The sequence below is a fragment of the Notamacropus eugenii genome, chromosome 3 (genome assembly GCF_028372415.1).
Source record: "Notamacropus eugenii isolate mMacEug1 chromosome 3, mMacEug1.pri_v2, whole genome shotgun sequence".
Classification (NCBI taxonomy): Eukaryota; Metazoa; Chordata; class Mammalia; order Diprotodontia; family Macropodidae; genus Notamacropus; species Notamacropus eugenii.
Window position 1 is genome coordinate 363801252 of NC_092874.1, and position 21753 is coordinate 363823004.

The following is a 21753-nucleotide window of genomic DNA, read 5'->3' on the forward strand; positions in this document are numbered from 1 at the left end:
TACTTGATGGAGGTTATTCAAGGCCAACGTGCAATAACATTTGAATTAAAGTGTCATGCAAATTTTCTTGCCTGCCAAGTAATTTTTATTAGAGAGCACAATTTTAAAAATTAGAGTTGGGCAGGATAGTTAATGCTACTATTTCTGGGTAGTTGGCTACTTTAGCAAAGAGTGCACTATGAGTTAGGAACAGGTTGTGAGGTATCTGACAACTGCAAAGCTTGAGTTTATTATTTCCCTAGAGCTGAATTTCCTCAAGGTATTTGCAGATAATATCACACTTTTTCATCCAAAATGTTTCTGTGCTTAGTTTTGTTTGACTGTTTAGAGTTATAGAGTGAAGGAATGAGACCATTGGTAACCAAAGAGCTTTTGTCTAATGACTCTGCCCTGGAGTAACCTATTGCATGAATGTAGACTTGGGATCCACCTAGTCCTCCATCCCAGGCACTTGGGTGTTATTTTCACAAACCTAATTAATTCTCATAAATCATATGAGGTCATCTTTGTTTCCTTTACTATATATTGTTTTTGTTGCTGTTGTTCAGGTTTTTTCAGTCATGTCTGCCTCTTCGTGAGCCCATTTGAAGTTTCTTTGGCAGAGATACTACAGGGGTTTGCCATTTCCTTCTCCAGATCATTTTACAGATGAGAAAACTGGAGCAGGTAAGTGACTTGCCCAGGGTCACACAGTGATTAAGTATCTGAGGCCAGATTTGAACTCAGGAAGATGAGTCTTCTTGACTTGAAGCCCATCACTGTATCCACTACAGCACCTAGCTGCCCTTTTATTGTATATAATTCTAGGAAAAGATTAGGCTTCAAAATGGCAGAAAAGGCAGTGTGGGACAGGAGTCAATAGATGCACATGAAGAATAAGACACCTGAGCTCTGGTTCCAGATTGCCACTTATTAGTTGTGTGACCTGAAGCAAGTCTTTTTACATCCCATTTTAGAGATTAATAATCTGAAGCTTAGAGACTCATAATAATTAGAGACTGTTAAAGGCTTACGCAAAGTCATATACAACTTCACAATAGATTAGGGGCTGGAATGAAAGTTGCCTGACTCCTAGAATAGAAGTCTCATTTTTCTACCATAGTACTACATTATTCTCAAGCCTTCCAGGAGGGAAAATTTCCCTTATTTTTCCTCAGTTGCAATTGCTTCCCTCACTCTATCAAATATTATGCTCCATACACACATATTTAAGGAACCAAGAAAAAAATTTACGTATGGCAAAAATGGACACACCTATACGAAATAACTTTTGATGCAGCCAAATAATTGTAAACTTCTAACATTTTATATAGTTGATGTTTGTCCTTTGTACTTGGAGGACCAATTGCATCACAATGTCAAGGTAGTATGTTTGCCTGTGGCTGATCAGTGTAATATGAACTCAGAAGGCTCTACCACAGATTGGGCACAAATAGTTCCTTTGAACATGGAGATGTCTCTACATTTGCACATCTCGTATTTCTTTTGTGTTACTGTAAGTCTTTGTATCTCCTTAGATATCCCATGAGTGGAGCATACTTCCCTGGACAGACTGTACGAACTTTGACCTTTTGTGGAACCATCTTTTAGGATAGATCATAGGAAGAGAAATGGAAGCAACATATACATAGGCCATCCTTGGAAGATTGATCTATGACTATCAAGTAGAGAGTAGTCTGCAGATATTGAATCAAAAATGGAAAGTTCCTATACTTGTCTTGGTCACTGTTCTTTCTATATATTGAGTTGAAAAGGCAAAAGATCTGAGTTCTAATCATGTCTCAGTCACTAATTAGTGGGGTAGCCTACAATAAATCCCTTCTTCACATCTTCAGTTCCATTTTCTCAATCATAAAACAAGGGCATTAGATGACTTTTCAAATCACTTTGAGCTCCAAGATTTTATAATTTTATGATTTTAAGTGATCACATATTCAATGGCATGTAAGTCCCACCTTGCCAAATCCAATATGAATGGCGAATATCTTCATCATTGTTTTTGTTTCTGCAGTTTTCCATATTGCTGATCACTCCTTCCTTCTAAATATTCTCACTGTCCTTCTGTTTTCCTACTTGTCTGGCCATTTCTTTTCCCTTCATTTCCCTATTTACATTATAGAATTGTTCTGAAGTAGGTAGGAGCCCATGCACCCAAAACTACTTAGAAAATTGCAAAGTGCTATAAAAACATAAGATCATAGGATCACAGATCTTCAGAATCAATGTAATACAACTCCCTCATTTTATAGACTAAGTAACTGAAGCACAGGAAGATTAAGCGATTGGGGTATTAAGCTGATTTTTCCTGTGCCTTTCTTGTCCACTGATCTACTTTTCTGTTTTAAAAGTGGAATTAAGCTGTTTGATGATCTTTTGATGTAGTTTTTGATATAGTTTTTGATTGGATAATTTAAGGTTCTTTTGTTTCTAATTTTAAAAATTAATGCCCTTCAGATTCTACATATTCAAATTAATTTTGTTATTGCTTTATCTAGTTCTACAAAATAACTTCTTGGCAATTTGATCAGTTCACTAAATCCTTAGGTTGATTCAAGTGATATTATCATCTGTATTATATCTGAGCAGTCCAACAATTAATTTCTTTCCAATTATTTGTTTTCTTATGTTTCTGAAAAGAGGGGGTGTTTTGGTTCGGGTTTGTTTTAAGGCCCAAATGTGTCTTGACAGGTCGGTGTAGAGATATTTTAGTAGTTTTGCAGTTATTTTAAATAGAATTCCACTTTCCATCATTTCCTCCTGAGTTTTGTGACTAATGCAAGAAAAAATAGTCATGATTTTTGTGAGTTCATTTTGTATCCTGCTACTTTACTCATTATTAGTTGTTCCAATCAGTTTAATTGCTTTTTCTCTAGAATTTTGTAAGTATATCAAGTAACCAAAAGGGAGTCATTATGTGCCCGCCATGACCAGGCATGATGCTAGGTGTTGGGAATATAAATACAAAAGGTAGATGGTCCTTTCACTCAAAGCTTATATTTAATTGGGGCAAAAAGGGGGCGATACAACATATTTGCAGGTAAATAAATGCCGACTTTAGACAAAATAAATATCAAGTGAAAGCATAGTGTACGTTCACAAATAGGGGAATCTGGTAATACTTTTTTTAAGTCACTATTTTAATTTTTGTGAATTACATGTCAAAACAATTTGTAAAATGTTTAAATTTTGAATTGCAATTTTTTTTCTCCCTCCCTTCCCCTTCCATGAGACAGTAAGCAATTTTTATGCATAATCAAGGAAAGTATGTTTCCATATTAGTCATGTTATAAAGAAAAAAAGAAACAGACCAAAAAGCCCGCACAAAAAAAAAAAAACACAAGAAAAATAAAGTTTAAAAAAAGTATGCTTTGATCTGCATTCAAGTTCCATCAGTTCTTCCTCTAGAGATGAATGGCATTTTTCATCAAAAGTTTGTCAGAAGTGTTGTAGATCATTGTTTTTCTTAGTATAACTAAGTTATTCACAGTTGTTAATCAGACAACATTGTGGTTACTGTGTAAAATGTTCTCCTGATTATGCTCACTCCACTTTGCATCAGTTCACATAAGTTTTCCAGGTTTTTCTAAAAGCATCCTGATCATTTTTATAGCATAATAGTATTCCATCACAATTATATGCCACAACTTGTTCAGCCATTCCTCACTTAATCCTTTTACTTTGCCTTTTTGTTTTTAAGGATATAGACCTAGTAGTGATATTGCTGGGCTAAAGATTATGCATAGTTTTATAGTCCTTTGACCATTTCTTCAAACTGTTCTCCAGAATGGTTGGATTATTTCACAACTCTACCAAGAGGGCTTTAGGGTCCCAAATTTCCCTCATCCATGCCAACATTTGTCATTTTCCTTTTCTGTCATATTAACGAATCTGATAGGTGTGTGGTGATACCTCAGTGTTCTTTTAATTTACATTTCTCTAATCAATAGTGATTTAGAGCATTTTTTCATATGACAATAAATAACTTTGATTTCTTCATCTGAAAACTGTGTGTTTTATCCTTTGACCATTTATCAATTGGGGAGTGACTTATAGTCTTATAAATTTGACTCAGATCTCTATACATTTGAGAAATGATGTCTTTTATCAGGGAAACTTGCTATGAAATTTTTTCACAGTTATAATTGTGAAGTTCCTTCCATTCTATATTTCCATTTGTCCTTCTCTTTCTCTGTCTCTCTCTGTCTCTGTCTCTGTCTCTGTCTGTCTCTGCCTCTGTCTATCTGTCTGTCTGTCTGTCTCTCTCTCTCTTTCTCTCTCTCTCTCTCTCTCTCTCTCTCTCTCTCTCTCTCTCTCTCTCTCTCTCTCTCTCTCTCTCTCTCTCTCTCTCTCTCTCCCTCCCTCCTTTCCCCCATTCCTCCTCAAAAAAATATTTTGTTTCTGGTCACTACCTTCCCCTAATCTGCAGTGCCTTCTATTAGCCCTCCCTTCCCTTAAGTCTCCTCCTACTTTGTTGTAGGATAAGGTAGATTTCTACACCCAGCTGAGTATGTATGTTATTCACTCTTTGAACTGATTTTGATGAGAGTAATGTTCAAGTGTTGTCCAACACCCCCACATATTTTACCCAACTGTAAAAGGTCTTTCTTGCCTCTTTTATGTGAAATAATTTCTCCCATTCTTCCTCTTCCTTTTCCCTTCTCTGAGTACATCACTCTTTCTCACCCCTTTATTTTGTTTTTTAGATATAATCCCATCATAGTTAACTGACACCCATTCTCTCCATCTATTTATGTACCTTTTAACTGCCCTAATAATGATAAAATTCTTAGGAGTTAAAAGTATCATCTTCCCATGTAAGAATGAAAACAGTTTAATCTTATTGAATCCCTTATGATTTCCCTTTCTTTTTATGCTTATTTTGAGTCTTATTTTTGAAAGTCAAATTTTCTATTCAGCTCTGGTCTTTTCATCAGGGATGCTCGAAATTCCTCTATTTTCATTCAATATCCATTTTTGCTCTGAACGTTTATACTCAGTTTTGCTGAGTAGGTGAATAGTGGTTCTTGGTTATAATCCTAGCTCCTTTTCCCTCTGAGCCTTTAATGTAGAAGCTGCTAAATCCTGTGTTATCCTGACTGTGGCTCCATGATAAATGAATTGTTTTCCTTTTGGCCCCTTACAATGGTTTTTCCTTGATCTTGTTGCTCTGTAATTTGGTTATACTATTTCTGGTATTTATCATTTTGGGATCTCTTTCAAGAGGTGATTGGTGGATTCTTTCAATTTCTATTTTATCCACAGGTTCCAGGATATCAGGGAAGTTTTCTTTTCTTTTTGATCATGGCTTGCAAGTAGTCCAATAATTCTCAAATTATCTCTCCTCTATCTATTTCTCAGGTCAGTTGTTTTCCCAATGAGATATCTCACATTTTCTTCTGTATCTTTCTTTCTTTTTATTTTGTTTCCATTGTTTCTTGGCTTCCACTTGCCCAGTTCTAATTTTTAAGGAATGATTTTCTTCAGTGAGTTTTGATACATCTTTTTTCCCACTTGGCCAATTTTGCTTTTTAAGGAGTTATCTTCGAGGGATTTTTATGGCTCTTTTATCATTTGGCCTATTTTGTGATTTTGTAAGGTATTATTTTCATCAGTATTTTTTGTGCCTCTTATACCAATCTATTTGCTCTTTTTCATTATTTTCTTGCATCACTTTCATTCCTTTTCACAATTTTTATTCTACCTCTCTTATTTGATTTTTTAAATCCTTTTTGAACCCTTCTAGGGATTCTTTCGAGGTCTGAGACCAAATCACATTTTTCTTTGAAGATTTGAATGTAGCAGTTTTGACTTTGTTGTCTTCTTTTGAGTTTGTGTTTTCAATCTTTTCTGTTAGCAAAATATCTTTGTGGTCAGGTTCTTTTTTTGTCATTTAATCATTTTTTCAGCCTATTTCTTGACTTTTAACTTTATGTTAAAGTTGGACTCTGTTCCCATGGTGGAAGAGGTTCTGCTCCAAGCTTCAGGTTTTTAATGCTGTTGTTTTCAGAGGTGGTTCTAGGAATCTGTGTGTTTTCAGTTTTTTCAAAGTGGTATGACCTAAGAAGAGGTTTGGTCACTGTTCTCTTGGCCTCTGCTATGATGTATAAGCAACCACAAGCACTTTCTTTTCTTGTCCTGGAACTATGAACAGGGTCCCTGATTCCCTGCAGCTAAAGACTTTAAAGTGCCAGTCTCCTCTTCATCCAGAAAGAGCAGCTCAGGACCAGATATGTTCAATGCAACAGACTCTGGCACCCAGTGACAGCAAATGGTCCATGTAATCTCTTGACCAGTTGTCTGACATCCTTACCATCTGTGGGTTGAGATCTTCAGAAACCACTGCTGCCAATTCAGTCACCCCTAAAGCAACCAATAGTTGGTTTGTTAGGTTATGGCTCTCCTTGATTTTCTGGGTACCCCAAAAGGTAGACTGTGCTCTACTTTCAACCCAGTAAGACAAACTTTTCGGGGGTGGAATCAAGATACTGGAGTAGAAATATGCACATACTCTAGCTCTTCCCTCATGGACCATAAAATACTTGTAAAAAATTACTCTAAACAAATTCTAGAGCAGCAGAAGCCAAAAAAACGACAGAGTGAAAGAGAATTCCAGCCCAAGGTAGCCTGGAAGGCCAACAGGAAAGATCTATCACACAAGTCATGGAAAGGAGCACAGCCATAGAGCAGAGCCCAGCCCAACCTTAGTTGCAAGGCACTTGTAGGCACAGGACTGGGACAGGCCTCAGGGTAGAATCCCTAGCAGCAGCAACAGTTCACATATCCCTCAACCCATAAAGTCAAAGACAATTTCAAAGGTCAATGAGAAAGCTTTTTCACCTGGGTGAGAAATGAGTAGGGTCTTCCCTCAGCCCCGGACCCAGGTGACAGTGATGGCAACTGCAGCAGCTTCCATTTTTGGAGCCCTCAGCCTAAAGTCCCTGGGGGAAATGAACCTTTGACCTGAGCCTCAGTCCAGAGTGTAGCCTGGGTGTAAGGAAGAATGCTGACTAGAAGTGGAACTGGTGGAGGCTCTAGAAAGGTAATTTTACTTGCAGATCCTGGGCAGAAAAGCTTTGGTAGCTCCCAGACCAGAGCACAGGCCAAGAAAGTAGTAAACTCCTGTCCCTTGATTGTGCCATCTTGGAGGAACTCCTGATGCAGAGAGCTGAATAGAAAATCTGACTTTCAAACATTAGAATCAATAGGAGCATGAAATGGCAAACAAGAAAGAGAAATCATAAGGGACTTACTAAAGTTGAACTTTTTACATTCCTACATGGAAAGAATATTTGTAACTCTTAAAACCTTCCTCAATATTTGGGTAGTTGGAAGGATTATACACACACACACACACACACACACACACACACACACACACACATAGATATAGATATAGACAGAGAGCACAGGGTGAATTGAATAAGAAAGGATCATATCTAAAAAAACAAAATTAAGGGTTAAGAGAGGAGTATATTGGGAGGAGAAAGGGAGAAATAGAATGGGGCAAATGACCTCTTATAAAAGAGGTAAGAAAAAGCTTTTTCAATGGAAGAGAAAAGAGAAGCTTACTCTCTTCACATTTGGCTTGAGGGGATGTCATGCTCACTCAGTCTGACATGAAAGTATATCTTGCACTATAGAAGGGTAGGGGAGAAAGAGACAAATAGGGTGATGAGGATGACAGAAAGGAGGGCAAATGGGAGAAGGGAATAATCAGAAGTAAATAGTTTTGGGGAGGGACAAGGTCAAAAGAGAGAAAGAATAAATGGGGGGCAGGATAGGATGGAGGGAAATATAGTTAGTCTTATACAACATGACTATTATGGAAGTCGTTTGCAAAACTACATATATATGCATATACACACACACATACACATGCACACACACACACACACACACACACACACACACACACACACACACACATATATATATATATGTAGCTGATATTGTATTGTTTGCCTTCTCAATGGGGATGGGTGGGGAGGGAGGAAGGAAGAGAACTTGGAACTCAAAGTTTTAGGAACAAATGTTGAAAATTGTTTTTGCATACAACTGGGAAATAAGAAATACGAGTAATGGAGTATAGAAATTTATCTTGCCCTACAAGTTAAGAGAGAAGAGGGGGATAAGGGAAGGGAGGGGTATTAGAAGGGAGGGCAGATTGGGGGAAAGGGTAATCAGAATTCATGGCATTTTGGGATGAAGGGAGGGGAGAGATGGGGAGAAAATTTGGAACTCAGAATTTTGTGGAAATGAATGTTGAAAGTTAAAAATAAATAAACACTAAAAAAAAAAGACAAACCTTTCTTACCCGTGTTCTAAATTGTCTTGGCCTAGGAAAATGTTTCACCCATCCTTTTGTTAATTCTACCACTTTAGAATTCATTTTGAAAAGCTATTTTAAAGTTGTTTGGAGGGGAAATTGAGAGAGCTCAGGAGAGTCCCTGTCTTTATGCTACCATCATGAGGTAAATTCTCTTAAGGTGACACTTAAACTGAGTGTTGAAAGGAATTTGGGGTTCTATGAAATGAGAGCAATGAAAGAGGAAACCAGGGGATGGGTCATAACTAAAGAAAAGGCATAGAGGGAGGAGATGGATTGGCATGGATGAAAATAGCAAGAAAGCCAGTTTATCTGGAGGCACAGGAATAGAAATAACATGGAACCATGTTAGAAAGATAGACTGGATTTGGATTGTGAAAGGTTTTCAATGACAATAAGAGGAATTTTAGACAATTCTAAAGTCAATAAAAAGTCACTCAAACTTCTTGAGAAGGGGAGTGACATATTCAGAACTATGTTTTAAGAATAACAATATGGTATGTTGTGAAATATGGATTAGAGAGAAGAGAGGTAAGATGTAGTTAGTTAGCATCTATATCACACCTACTATGTATTAGGCATAGTACTAAGAGGTTTACAATTTGGTCATTTTGATATTCACAACAACCCTGCAAAGAAGGTGTTATTATCCCCCTTTTACAGATGAGGAACCCGAGGCTAACAGGGGTTAGCAACTTTCCCAGTATCTCACAGCTAGTAAGTGTCTAAAGCTGGATTTAAACTCAGATCTTCCTGACTTCAGATTCAGATGACTCTGGAGGAGAAGTGAGGCTGGTGACATGCACAACCTTTCCTCATTCAAAACAAAGTCAAGTGCAAATCATGTCATCATCTCTCTCTTTGGCAATGAAGGACAAATACAATCCTTTGGCTGTAGACCAAAGTGGTCTGGGAGCCTGAACTACAGTGATTGTGGAGAGGAAAGATGTGCAAAACCTTGAGGAGGCAGTATGACAAAATTTGGCAACTGATTTGAATATGAAAGATGAGAGAGTGTTGAGGGTAACTCCAAGAGAGTGAACATAAATAATTCAATCAATCAATAAACATTTATTAAGCACCTACTATTGTGTCAGGCACTGTGCTAAGTGCTAGGGATACAAAAAAAAAAACAAAAAACGGCAAAAGACAGTTGCTGTCCTACCAAGCTCATAATCTAATGGTGGAGACAACATACAAATTAATATATAAAATCAAGCTACATATAGGATAAAGTGAAAATAATTACCAAAAAGAAGGCACTGGAATTAAGAGGGGTTCGGTAAGGGTTCTTGTAGAAGGTGAGATTTTAGTTGGGACTTAAAAGAAGCCAGGTAGGCCACTAGTCCAAGTGAAGGGAGAGCTTTCCAGTTATGGGGGACAACTAGAGAAAACAACTGAAGCTAAGATAGTTTCTTGGTCTAATATCAGCCAGGAGGCTGATCAAAGAGCATGTGTTGGGAGTAAAGAATGAAAAGCCTAAAAAGGAAGGAGGAGGCTTGGTTATGAAGGACTTTGAATGCTCAGCAGAGCATTCTTTATTTGATCCTGAGGCCAATAAGAAGTCACTGGAGTTTATTGAGTGGGGGTTGGGGGTGGTGTGTGTGTGTGTGTGTGTGTGTGTGTGTGTATGTGTGTGTGTGTGTGTGTGTGTGTTTGAGAAAGCGAGAGACAGAGAGAGAGAGGGAGAGACATAGAGAGAGACGGAGAGGGAGAGAAATGATTGGACCTATACTTTAGAAAAATCACTTTAGAGGATGAATTTGAGTGGGGAGTGGGGAGATACTTGAAACAGGCAGATCCACTAGCAGGTTATTGAAATAATGTAGGCATGAGGTAATGAAAGCCTATCCTACAATAGTGACAGTATCATAGGAGAGAATTGGGCATATTCAAGAAATGTTGCAAAGGTGAAATCAATAGGCCTTGTCACAGATTGGATATGGGTAGGGGGCAGTGGAGAAGGGGGAGAGATAATGAGCAATCCAGAATGTTTCCTAGGTTTCAAGACTGAGGGATTGGGATGATGGTATTGCCTTCTACAGTAATAGGATAGGTAGTAGGGGAAAGGAAAGAGAGAATTTAGGGGGAAAGACAATTAGTTATGTTTTGGACACACTGAATGTTAAGGTGTCTATGGACACCTTAAAGATGTCTGAAAGATTTTTCAGATGTCTGAAAGTCAGTTACAGAGGTAATATTGGCAGTTAACAGAGTTTGGGACAGGATAAGTAGATTGGAAAATCATTAGCATAGAGATGATAATTAAATCCAGCAGCTGATGAGTTCACCAAATGAAGTTGTTGTTTATAGTATAAAAGAATAAGAGAAGAGGGTCCAGGACAGAACCCAAAATGACACTTACAATTAAAGGGCATGATCTAGAAAAGGATCCAGCAAAGGAGTCAATGAAGGATCAGTCAGATAGATAGGAAAGAGAACCAGGAGAGAGAGAGAGATGCCCCCAAAACCTAAAAAGAATGGAGTATCAAGGAGGAGAGAGTGATCAATAGTGTCAAAGGCTGCAGAGAGGTCAGGGAGAATGAAGATTAAGAAAAGACCGTTAGATTTGGCAACTAAGAGATCATTAGTAATTTTGGAGGGAGCAATTCTAGTGGAATGATAAGTTTGAAGACAGATTGTAAGATATTAGAAAGGGAGTGAGAGAAAAAAATATTGAGATACCTATTGCACAAGGTCTTTTTTAAAAGTTTGGCTACAAAGGGCAGAAGAGCTATAAGATGATATCTAGTGGGGATGAAGAGAAAAAGTAAGGGTTTTTTTCAGATAAGGGAGACATAGCAATGTTTGTAGACAAGAAATGAATCAGAAAAGAATGAATTGGAAATAAATGAAAGTGAGAATGACAGAGGTAATCTGTTGGAGGAGATGGGATGAAATGAGCTCACTTGAAAAAGCAAAAGGATTATCCTTGGTAAGGAGTAAGGCCACACTCCACTTGAAACAGAGATGAAGTAGGAGATATTGGCAGATGACATCTGAGTGACAAGAGAGAAGGAAGAGGGGAGAAGGAGTTTGTAGTGAATGACCTCTTTTTTCCGTGAAATATGAGGCAAGGTTCTCAGATGAGAGAATGTAAAGAGAGGATATCATAGGAGGTTTGAGAGAGATGAAAAAGTTTGGAAGAGCTGCTGTGGAGAGTGAGGTAGTGAGATGAGAAGGGAGCTATATTAGAATCACCAAGCAGTAGTGAGGGCCCAGTTTAGCAACAAGTTAGCAACCTAAATTTGTAGTGGATCTAATCAGAATGGTTGTGTGATTTTCTCCACTTTCACTTAGCAGCATGTGTGTAGGAACAAAGGTGATGAATGGTGGGAAATTATCCAAAGCTGAGGACCAGCTGGAGTTAGATTGGTTCACCACAGATTCAAGATGGGAGAAGAAAAGAGAGTTGACAGTGCAAGGGAGATGGCCTGGGAGACAACTGAGTGGTCAAGAGATTGGAGATCACAGTGTAGACAAAGAGTAGGATTTGTAAGAGAAGGTAGGGGGAGAGGTAAAAAGCCAATAGATTATGGTAGGTTAAGAAAATTTAAGAATTATTGACCAGGTGATACATTTTTGAGATGTCATCAAGGATATGATCATCTTTGTTTACCATGATTTAAGAAATGATATGTATGTAAAGAAGCATGGAAAGATTTTCATGAACTGATTAAGAGTGAAATCAGCAGAACCAAGGAAAAAACATACACAAATAACTGCAACAATGTGAATGGAAAAAACAATCACACCAAAGTATTAAAAATGAATTAACAAAATTATAAAGCTTAAGCATAACTAAATGAAAAAATATGGGAAGACACTCAAACCCACCCCTTTGTAGAGATGGGACATCCAGAGGTGTTACACATCACACATGTTTTCAGACTTTTTCAAGCTGTCAGTTACTTGTGCTGATATTTTCCCTTCCTTAAAAAAATACTGTTTTATTTTATGGGGTGGCCCTCTGGGAGGGGAAGGGAAAGGATGATGAGGATAATTGCGATGATGTAAGAAACAGAAGCCATCAATAAAAATGTATTTTAACAAAAGGACACTGAAAATGTAGCGTTGGGGATCATCTACACACAGATGAGAATTGAATCTATGAGGGTTAATACAATTAGGAGGAGAAAGACTGTAGAAAAATTCCAGAATACACTCACACAAAAGGGGCAAAACAATAATGCTAATATTTCAAAGAAAACTGAAAATAATATTTCAAATTACTCAGAGGTAGAGAGTGCCCAGGAGGTATGATCAATAGTGTTAAATACTGCAAAGAATTCAAGATGAAGACTGAGAAACAGCCTTTAGATTTAGCAATAAAGAGAACATTGGTGATTCCAAAAAGAGTTTTGTTTTTTGTTGATCCAGATGGAAATCAGATTGTAAGAAGTGAGAGGGAGGTGAAAAAATGGAGCTAATAAAAATAAATTTTTTTTAAACATAGATATAGTGATAACTTGAAGGGATTGTAGGATTAGGTGAAGGTTTGTAAGTCAACTGATACATCAGCATTTATTCAGGGCTTTATATGTTCCAGGGAATATAGTAGGAACTTAAGGAAATTTTTTTTAAGGGTGGTGGAGATTTGTGTATATTTGGAGGGAGAACAGAAGGAAACAGTGGATGACCTGAGTAATAACTAGAAATGGAGGAGTTAATTAAAGGAACAACCTTTTAAAGGATATGAAAAGGGATGCCTTTAAAGGTACAATGAAAGGGTTAGCATAGGCAAAGAGAAAGGTAATGCTCCCAGATTAGAGCAAAAGAAGGAACATGATGGTGGGATGATCTGAAGTATAGATCCGGGGACAGAAGTAAGTTTGCAAAAGATAACCTCAGCTTATTCAATTAAGTACAAGTTGTTGTCCTATCCTGAGAGGGAACAGTGACTATTGGATCAACCACATACCAAAATATCAAAAATACCTTGAGGAGAGAAGACAAGACTTGGAATGGATGAGGTAGAGTATATAATAGAAAGCCAATCAGTGAAAAAATAAAAGGAGGGGCAGCTAGATGACCCAGTGAATAGAGCATCATGTTTGGAGTCAGGAAGACCTGAGTTCAAATCTGAACTCAGACACTAGCTATGTGACCCTGGGAGAGTCACTGTTTCTTCATTTGTAAAATGAGGTGGAGAAGGAAACAGCAAACCACTCCAGTATGTTTCCCAAGAAAACACACAGGGTCACAGAGACAGACATAAGTGAACAATAAATTCATCAGTGGGTTCCTAGTTGAAATTAGAAAAATTCCTTTTGCTAGGGACCCAACTGTGTGTGATTTCTCCTATCGCTGTTCAGCAGTGCGTAGGAAGTAGTGGAAAAGGCAGATGGTGAGATTAATCCAGGGCTGGGGCTTAGAAAGAGATGAGCAACCATAAGACAAGGAAGCAAGGACTCAAGGATGGAGAATAATAGCAAATTTATACTGATTAACTATAGGGTAAGGATTTTGAAGGGAGGAAAGTAAAAGTAGAGAAGGGATGATGATAGAGAAAAGCAGTGGGGAGTAGAGAGACTAGAGATTTAACCTATCAGAGGAGATTGAAGGATAGCCCTGAGTATGGCCTCTCTCTAGAGATGGAGACTTCCTAATTCCCCAGCCTGAAGAAGGGATTAAAACTAACCCACTCTCATTTTCTTTTGAGCCTCAGTCAGGAAAGAGTGAAAGAATTATTATAATTCTCTTCTGATCCTTCCCTTCCTTGACCCCTAAAAGACCTTTATCTGTGTTTTCCCTTCCTTCAGAAATGTTATTTCTCAAATGAAGAAACCTGGATTCTAATTCACAAAACATTGGTTTTCTCCTTTTTTAAAACTACATTTTTATGACTACATTTGAAGTTTGGCCTAAAATGCCTTCTTTTAACAGTCCCTCTGTGATTTTTTAAAGAATCTTTCTCTTCTCATACAAGCCTAAAAATATTGATTTGACTCAAAGCATTGATTTTTTTCTTTCTTTTTAAAATACATTTGCTTGCTAGTTATTATTTTCCCCTTCTCAACTAAATTCCTTGAGGAAGTTATTTACACTAAATGTGTCCACTTCCTCATTGTCTTCTATACTCTGAAATCTGGTTTCTGACCTCTTCTTCCAACTGAAACTGCCCTCTCCAAAGATACTAATGATCCCTTAATTGCCAAATCGAATGGTCTTTTCTCAATCCTTATCCTTGATGTCTTTGAAAGCATTTGACACCATTGACCACCTTCTCTTAGTGAATACTCCCCCTTTTGTAGGTTTTCATGACACTGCTCTCCCTTCATTCTCATATCTTATCTGACAATTCATCCTCAGTCTCCTTTGCTGGATCTTCACTAAGGCTCTATCCTGGGTCCCTTCTCTTTTCAAGCTATGCTCTCTCATTTGATGTTATCCAAAGTTACTATGCATCTACTTCATGCCTATAACAAATATATCTAATAAATGTATGTGTTGCCTCCTGAATTAAACTGCTAGGTCCTCAAAGACAGAGGTTATATTTTTTTTTCTTTTTCTACAAAGCACTGTGCTGGGCATAGAAAACATAGAAGATGTTTAACATATGCCCATTGATTGATTGATTACAAATACCTTTCTCACCTCTTTTTTTCCTATTAAAATAACACAGAAAAGTCATTCCTCTTACAGAAATTCCATCTTTTTTTCATCTATCAAGTACAGTTTTGTGGCTGTTTTATTTGGGGATGGTTTTCAAAATATCATATCCCAGTTTCTCCTTTGATTTCTCATAAACAAACATAAACTCTTGCAGAGTTTAACTTGATTTTCTTTCATATATAAAGTTATTTTCCTGGCTGCCAGTAATATTTACTATTTGTATTAAAATTTCATATTTAAGAAATTTTACAATTGATGAAACAGAACAAAAAGTATAATACTTCTACCATCAGGTTTTGTGTTTTTTTGTTTTGGTTTTTGGTTTTGCTCTGCTGAGGACTTCTTTCTCTCATTTGCCTATTTATTTAAAATTCGCCTCTATTTCCATGACTTCTGGGTAATATATCAGTATGATTTCCTTAAGTTGGCATTCATGAGTTTTATTTTGTTGATAAGTTATCTTTATCTCTGTCTTAGAACTCAGTTCCCTTGACTGAAAGAGGTCAGCTAGGTTGTTTCACTCATTTTTTATTGTGTTCAATTAATTTTCCTTCTGCTATATTTATGCTCAAAATCTGTAATTTTTGGTTTTTTATAGAATCAATTTTGAGAGCTTTTCAATCATTTGTTGTAAATTCTCTATCCTTTCATTGTATTATCAATTTCTTCTTTGATAGATCAAATTCTGTGCTAATTTCCTCCCTTATTTCTTTTATTTCTTCTTTTATCATACTTCTGAATTATTTTGGAGGATCTTGCAGTTGTTCCACTGTTATTTCTGGGAATCTGTTTTCCCTTTCCTGAGAGGTTTCCTTGTCTCTGAAGTATTTATTAAATACGTTGGCTCCTTTTCTTATTTGTTAGTTTATTTCCATTCTTTATCTGACCCTTTGCTGGATTATCTGTGATGACCTTCCTTAGAGGAATTCTTTCATTCATTCTCTTTTCTGCAGGTTATGACTCCTTTATGATGGTGATTTTGCTTGTCACCTTACAATGATGAATGGGGTCTGGACTTAACTTCAATTCAAGACATCACATCAATGGTAATGTCATCCATCCTATTCAAAAATGAAGGACAAAAAAAAAAAAGAAAAGAAAATGAAGGACAAGCAAAAGTAGCAGCAACAACAACATCTCTCAGTTATTTTTCCAGAAATCTCCTTCCTTCCTCCTCTTGGAATTTTTATTTTTTCTTTTCTTCAGTTTCTATTATGTCTTCTAAACTGTTTATAAGTGCTAAGTAAAGTCTGGATTTATACCCACAATATTACTCATCTTTCCTAACATAGGATACTTGCCTTGTTTTAAATAGCATTGTTATCTGCCCTGCACTTCTGAGGTTCTCCCACAGCCCACTTCCCCCAGTGTGACTGCCACTCCTTTCAGATCACAAGGACAGTGTCTTTTAAGGGGTGGGAAACCCTCCCTAAAGACTCTGAAACGCACACAAAAAAGAGCTCAAGAAAAAAATACACACATTTTCCTGAAAGCACACAGTTTGGTGCAGTGTTCATCACATAGGTGGTTGGCAAACACGTCTGCCTGCTTCAAGTCTTTCCCAACTCCAATCCATCATTCAGCTTTACTGTCGTTGTTCAGTCGTGTCTCACTCTTCGTGACCTCATTTGGGGTTTCCTTGGCAAGGATATTGGAGTGGTTTACCATTTCCTTCTCCAGCTCATTTTACAAATGAGGAACTGAGGCAAAGAGGATTAAATGACACAGCTAGTAAGTGTCTGCAGCCAGATTTGAACTCAAGAAGGTAAGTCTTTCTGACTCCAGGTCAGGCACTCTATCCACTATACCACCTAACTGCCCATCATTCAGCTACTAAACTGATTTTCCTACAGTTGCAGGGCCAAGCATGTCCCCACCACCAGTCCCACTCAATAAACTCCAGTGATTCCCTTTCACCTTCAGGATCAAATAAAAATCCTATGCTTGGAATTGGAAAGCCCAGCTCCATCTTTGCTTTCTAGTCTGCTTAGACCTTACTCTTCCCCACATGATCTTAGCTCCAATGACACTGACCTCCTTGCTGATCTGAGAACAAGACACCCCATCTCTCAGTCCTGGGCATTTTCTCTGGCTGTCCCCCATGACTGGAATGCTCTCTTTCCTCAATTTCTACTTACTGACTTCCCTGGCTTCCTTTAAGTCCCAACTAAAATCCCTTCTTCTTCAAAAAGCCCCTTGTGCCTATCCTCTTCCTATTTATCCTGTATATAGCTTGTTTGCACATATTTGTTTATTTGTCTCCCTCATTAAACTCTGTACTTCTTGAGGTCAGAGACAGTCATTTGCCTCTTTTTGTATTCACAGAGCTGTACCTGCACATATTTGTTACTTCAGAAATATTTGTCAACTAACTTAATGCCAGGCATAGCATTATAAATCTAGGGTGCAATCCCCTTTTTCTATTTTTTGCAGAACTTATCTTTTTGTGGACTTGTACACCCTCTCCCCCTCCTTAGTTTCATTAATTTGGTGCATTTCTTGTTGTTCATATGTGGTGGAAAATAGATCAATGTTAGAGAAAACTTCTTACAACCCTGTTGTCCATACTTCACCTAAGTAATCCGTAGTTTTATGGAAGTCTGACAAAACTTCTACCAGGAAGTGTGTTCAAACATATAACTACATTCTTATTGACCATAAAAGCAAACTTAGTGGATTTACATAAATAAAGAACTGATTTACCTTTTTTCTGAACAGCGTTTTAGAGTCTGACTAAGAAGAAATAAAATATAGCCAAGTTACCAGCCAACTCCAAAAGGCAGAGGTTCCTGAACTAATGGATGGGCTCTCTTTAAGTCAGGTGATCCATCTTTTTCATGTAGCCTAACATTTTCTATAAACTGACATTTGTGCTTATTTTCCTAAAAGAACTTGACATCTTGAAAACAAGACAATCATTTAAGGCAGTTGTATCTCAAGACTAAAGGACTATTGTCATTTTTATCTCAAAATAAACCTTCACCTCAGGCCTTATAAGGTTTGCTTTGATCTTTCTTTCTTCAAGTGGTTAAGTCAGCTTCTATGTTTGCCCCGTGAAGTACTGAGATAAATGTGTGTATAGTGCAATTGATATGGTTTGTCATTCAGAAATTCATAAGTGAGTAAACCTAATATTCTCAGTAAGAAAAATATTTATATTTTGCAGGACAAAACATCTGTCCCTCACAGTAAAATCTAGATTTGAGTGACATCCTTTAGGAACATCATTAAAACTGAATAAAATTGCCCTCAGTTAGCTAGATAAAGCACTTATCAAGCACCTACTATTTTCAGAAACTGTTCTAACCAGTTATATAATAAGAAATGTAAGTCTATTAAATCTATAAATCAATTGGAAAAGGTAAATGTCATATTTATCAGTAGCCCACAAGAAGGTGATACCATTGTAGATTTCCTGGTGTGTGAGTTGCCTGTGCGTGAGTGTTTCGTTAAATTAATTGAGCATATGCTGTTGACTGTAAAAAGCAAAATGACAGCCCATCTTGCATTTCAATTTAAACCAGATCACTTGAAACCTTTAGTACATCTGAGCCCCAATTAAATGGAGTTAGCTGTGCCAATTCCTTCTCCACCTACCCTTGACTTTCTCCCTAAAACCTTGGTCAGCTTAAACACATCTGTTCCTGGACTATGGAATATGTGACTGACTTAGGTAGCAGGGGAAGAATTACCAACTTAACACAGCTGCGGCCTTGTAGGGAACTCTTTGTGTGGTCCTGGGAGAGGAACGTTCCTGCAGTCTCCACAGCTGTGCTCCAAGTGGAGGAAGGGGGAGGTGAACCTTTGAGAGATCTCTCTTTCTCTCTCTCTATTTGCTCCCCACTCTGAACATGGATGGGTTCGAAAACAGGCTGGACTGAAAAGTTCAAAGGCCAGTTTATTCCCACTGGGCTGAAGAAAAGGAGGGTTTGCAGGGAAGGGCCAAGCAGTTGCTCCTCTCAGGTTCCCGAGAAAGAAAAGGCCAGTAAATGAATGAATTATTCATTTAGAGGCTCTGTACAAGGCTGATAACTTTTTTTAATCAGAACTGAATGTATGGAGATATAAGATACATGATTTTCTTTTCTTGATGTGTCCCTACCTTTATTACTAAGTCTATTTCTAAATAAAAATAGAAAGGGACTTCTATGAAACTCTGGGGGGGTGCTAGAGAAAAGAGTAAGGGCAGCATTTCATTTCTGACTCCCTAAAAATTAACTTTATTTTAATGCATATAGCATATAGCCATTTGAAGATCATCAGAGCTGATAGGGTGCATAAATGATGATAAGGCATTTGTTCAAAAATAGTTCAAGCAAAGTACAGGCTTTTGTATTTCTCTACTGATTCATGATTTATTTTAAGCAGTTTTAACTAGCGAAAAATTCTGCAACCTGTCTCAAAATCACAGCCAGCTCCTATGTCTTTCCCAAGCAAAACAAGTCTCCAAGTTAAACACTAGAATTTTGATTCAGAGGGTAGAAGCCACACTGGCTTTTAGTTCCATACTTTGACAGTTTATAACAACATGTAGGCTTAAGGGTTGATTTCAACCTTATCCAAAATAGACTGCTTGTGATTGTGATTTGGAAATCCTCCTAAGAATTCCAATGGCTCTTAGAATATGACCATACAGCATCTTCTCCACCCCCGTCCCCTGAGTGTCAAAGGCCCTAATGTACAAGCTCAGCTGCATTTTAAAAGAAAAGTAGAAAAAAAGTCTAAACTATTTTCTAAAATGTCCTAAATTATCTTGATCCACTTCTGCCTGTCTTTGAGTTCATTTAACTTTATTTTAATTTCAAGATTTATAATTATTGTAGAATTATAGTTTATCGATCATTGGCCAAAGGATGGCTAACTATAACTATATGAAGTATTAATAATAGCTAGAATTTATATAGTATAATTTATATATAAGTTATAGAATTTATAATCTATATATTTATATAGAATTTATATATACAAATATATTTATATCTATTTTATATATATTCAAACCTTAAAGGTTTGAAAAGTGCTGTAGAGATGACATCTCATTTAATATTCATAACAATCCTGGTAGTTAGTACTATTATCTCCATTTTACACATGAGGAAACGGAGACTGAGAAAGGTTAAGTGACTTGTCCAGGGTCATTCAACTAGAATGGAGCTGGATTTGATCTCAAGTCTTCCTCACCCCAAGTTCAGTGCTCTTGCCTGCCCAGCCACCTCGTAAAACTGAAATGATTTCTTTTGGAATCAACAAGCATATGTTCAGTGCTTACTACGGGCCAGGCATTGTTCTAGGTATTGGAGGATCAAATACCAAAGAAAGGCAGTCCCTGGAATTCTTGCTTCTGTCCTGTTGGAAATGAATGTATGCACAAATAGGATATACCGTACACAATAAATGCAAATTAACTTTTTTGAGGGAGAAGACACTAACAGCTGGCAGGATTAGAAAAGACCTCATATAGAAGGTATTATTTGAACTTTGGAAGACGCTGAATTGTTTATATGGAGGTAGGCTGCAATGTTTTTGATTGTAGATGAAAATAACAGTGTATATTATTTTCTGGTTCTGCTCTACATGTTCACTACAATTTATTTTATTTTTTCTTCTTCTAGAGATTCTGCATCTATTTTCATAAAGCAGTTATAGTTGAAAAAAATCTCTCATTCATTACTAAGCAGGATATAGTTCAGTATGCAGTTTTAAGTTTTCACTGAAGTAAATACTGCAAATGTTTGGTAATCTAATGATACCTTGTATTAACAACAATACTAGCATATGAAGGCAGCCATACTGGGATATTTAACAATGATGTGCTGTTCTTTTTTTATGGTATGAAATGAAAGATGAACTAAAAAATAGTCTGAAGCCCCACCATTTCCCAGTGTTTGGGGAGGAGAGACAAAGACAGAGAGAGAGAGAAAAACCGAGAGAGATATCATCTTCAAATCCTTTTTGTCTGTGGCTCTTTATTTTGTACGTCCATCTTTATCTGCTAGATAAAGTGAGGAATAACTATCACCATAAAGTGAGGTACTCACACACATGGGCAAACAGAAAAGAAACCTAAAATGAAATTCCTTGTTGTTTTACCAAAGGAGAGCAAGGACGCTTTCATTATTATCCTTTTTATTCATTGCACCTAGCACAATGTCTGACAAATGCTGTTCAGTTGTGCAGTCTTATCTGATTCTTCATGACCCCTATGCGGTTTTCTTGGCAGGGGTACTGGAGTAGTTTGCCATTTCCTTCTCTAGTAGATTGGGAAAACAGAAGTTAAGTGACTTACCCAGGGTCACACAGCTAGAATATCTGAGGCCACATTCGAATTCAGGTCTTCCTGACTCCAGATACAGCATTCTATCCTCTGAGTCACCTAGCTGCCTCCATGTCAGACAATACTAGGATCTTATCAAATTCTTATTTTAATTTAATAAACAATGTGACTTCTACATGTGGGTCCTTAAACTTGGCTTTTGTTATGAACTTGGCTGTATTTCATTCCTCTTGTAATGGCGACCTTTCACTGGAGTATGGGAGCAGGATAGATGGAGGAAATCAGGCAGATAATGTTGTCTTAGCAATGTCTGCAGTGATAGGAGGTGATACTGCCTCATATGCAGGTAGAAGAGGAAATGCACAATCTGTGTGTTCCCTTTGGTGGCTTGTTTTATTTACATCCGCTTTCTTAAACCAACTCTGCACATAGACCAAAGGATGTGAAAAAGACTTCTGTTCCACAAAATTTGAATCTGAAGAAGATAATTTTTCACAGTCTATCAGAGCAATCCAGATAATTATAAAGTTTTGTGTGG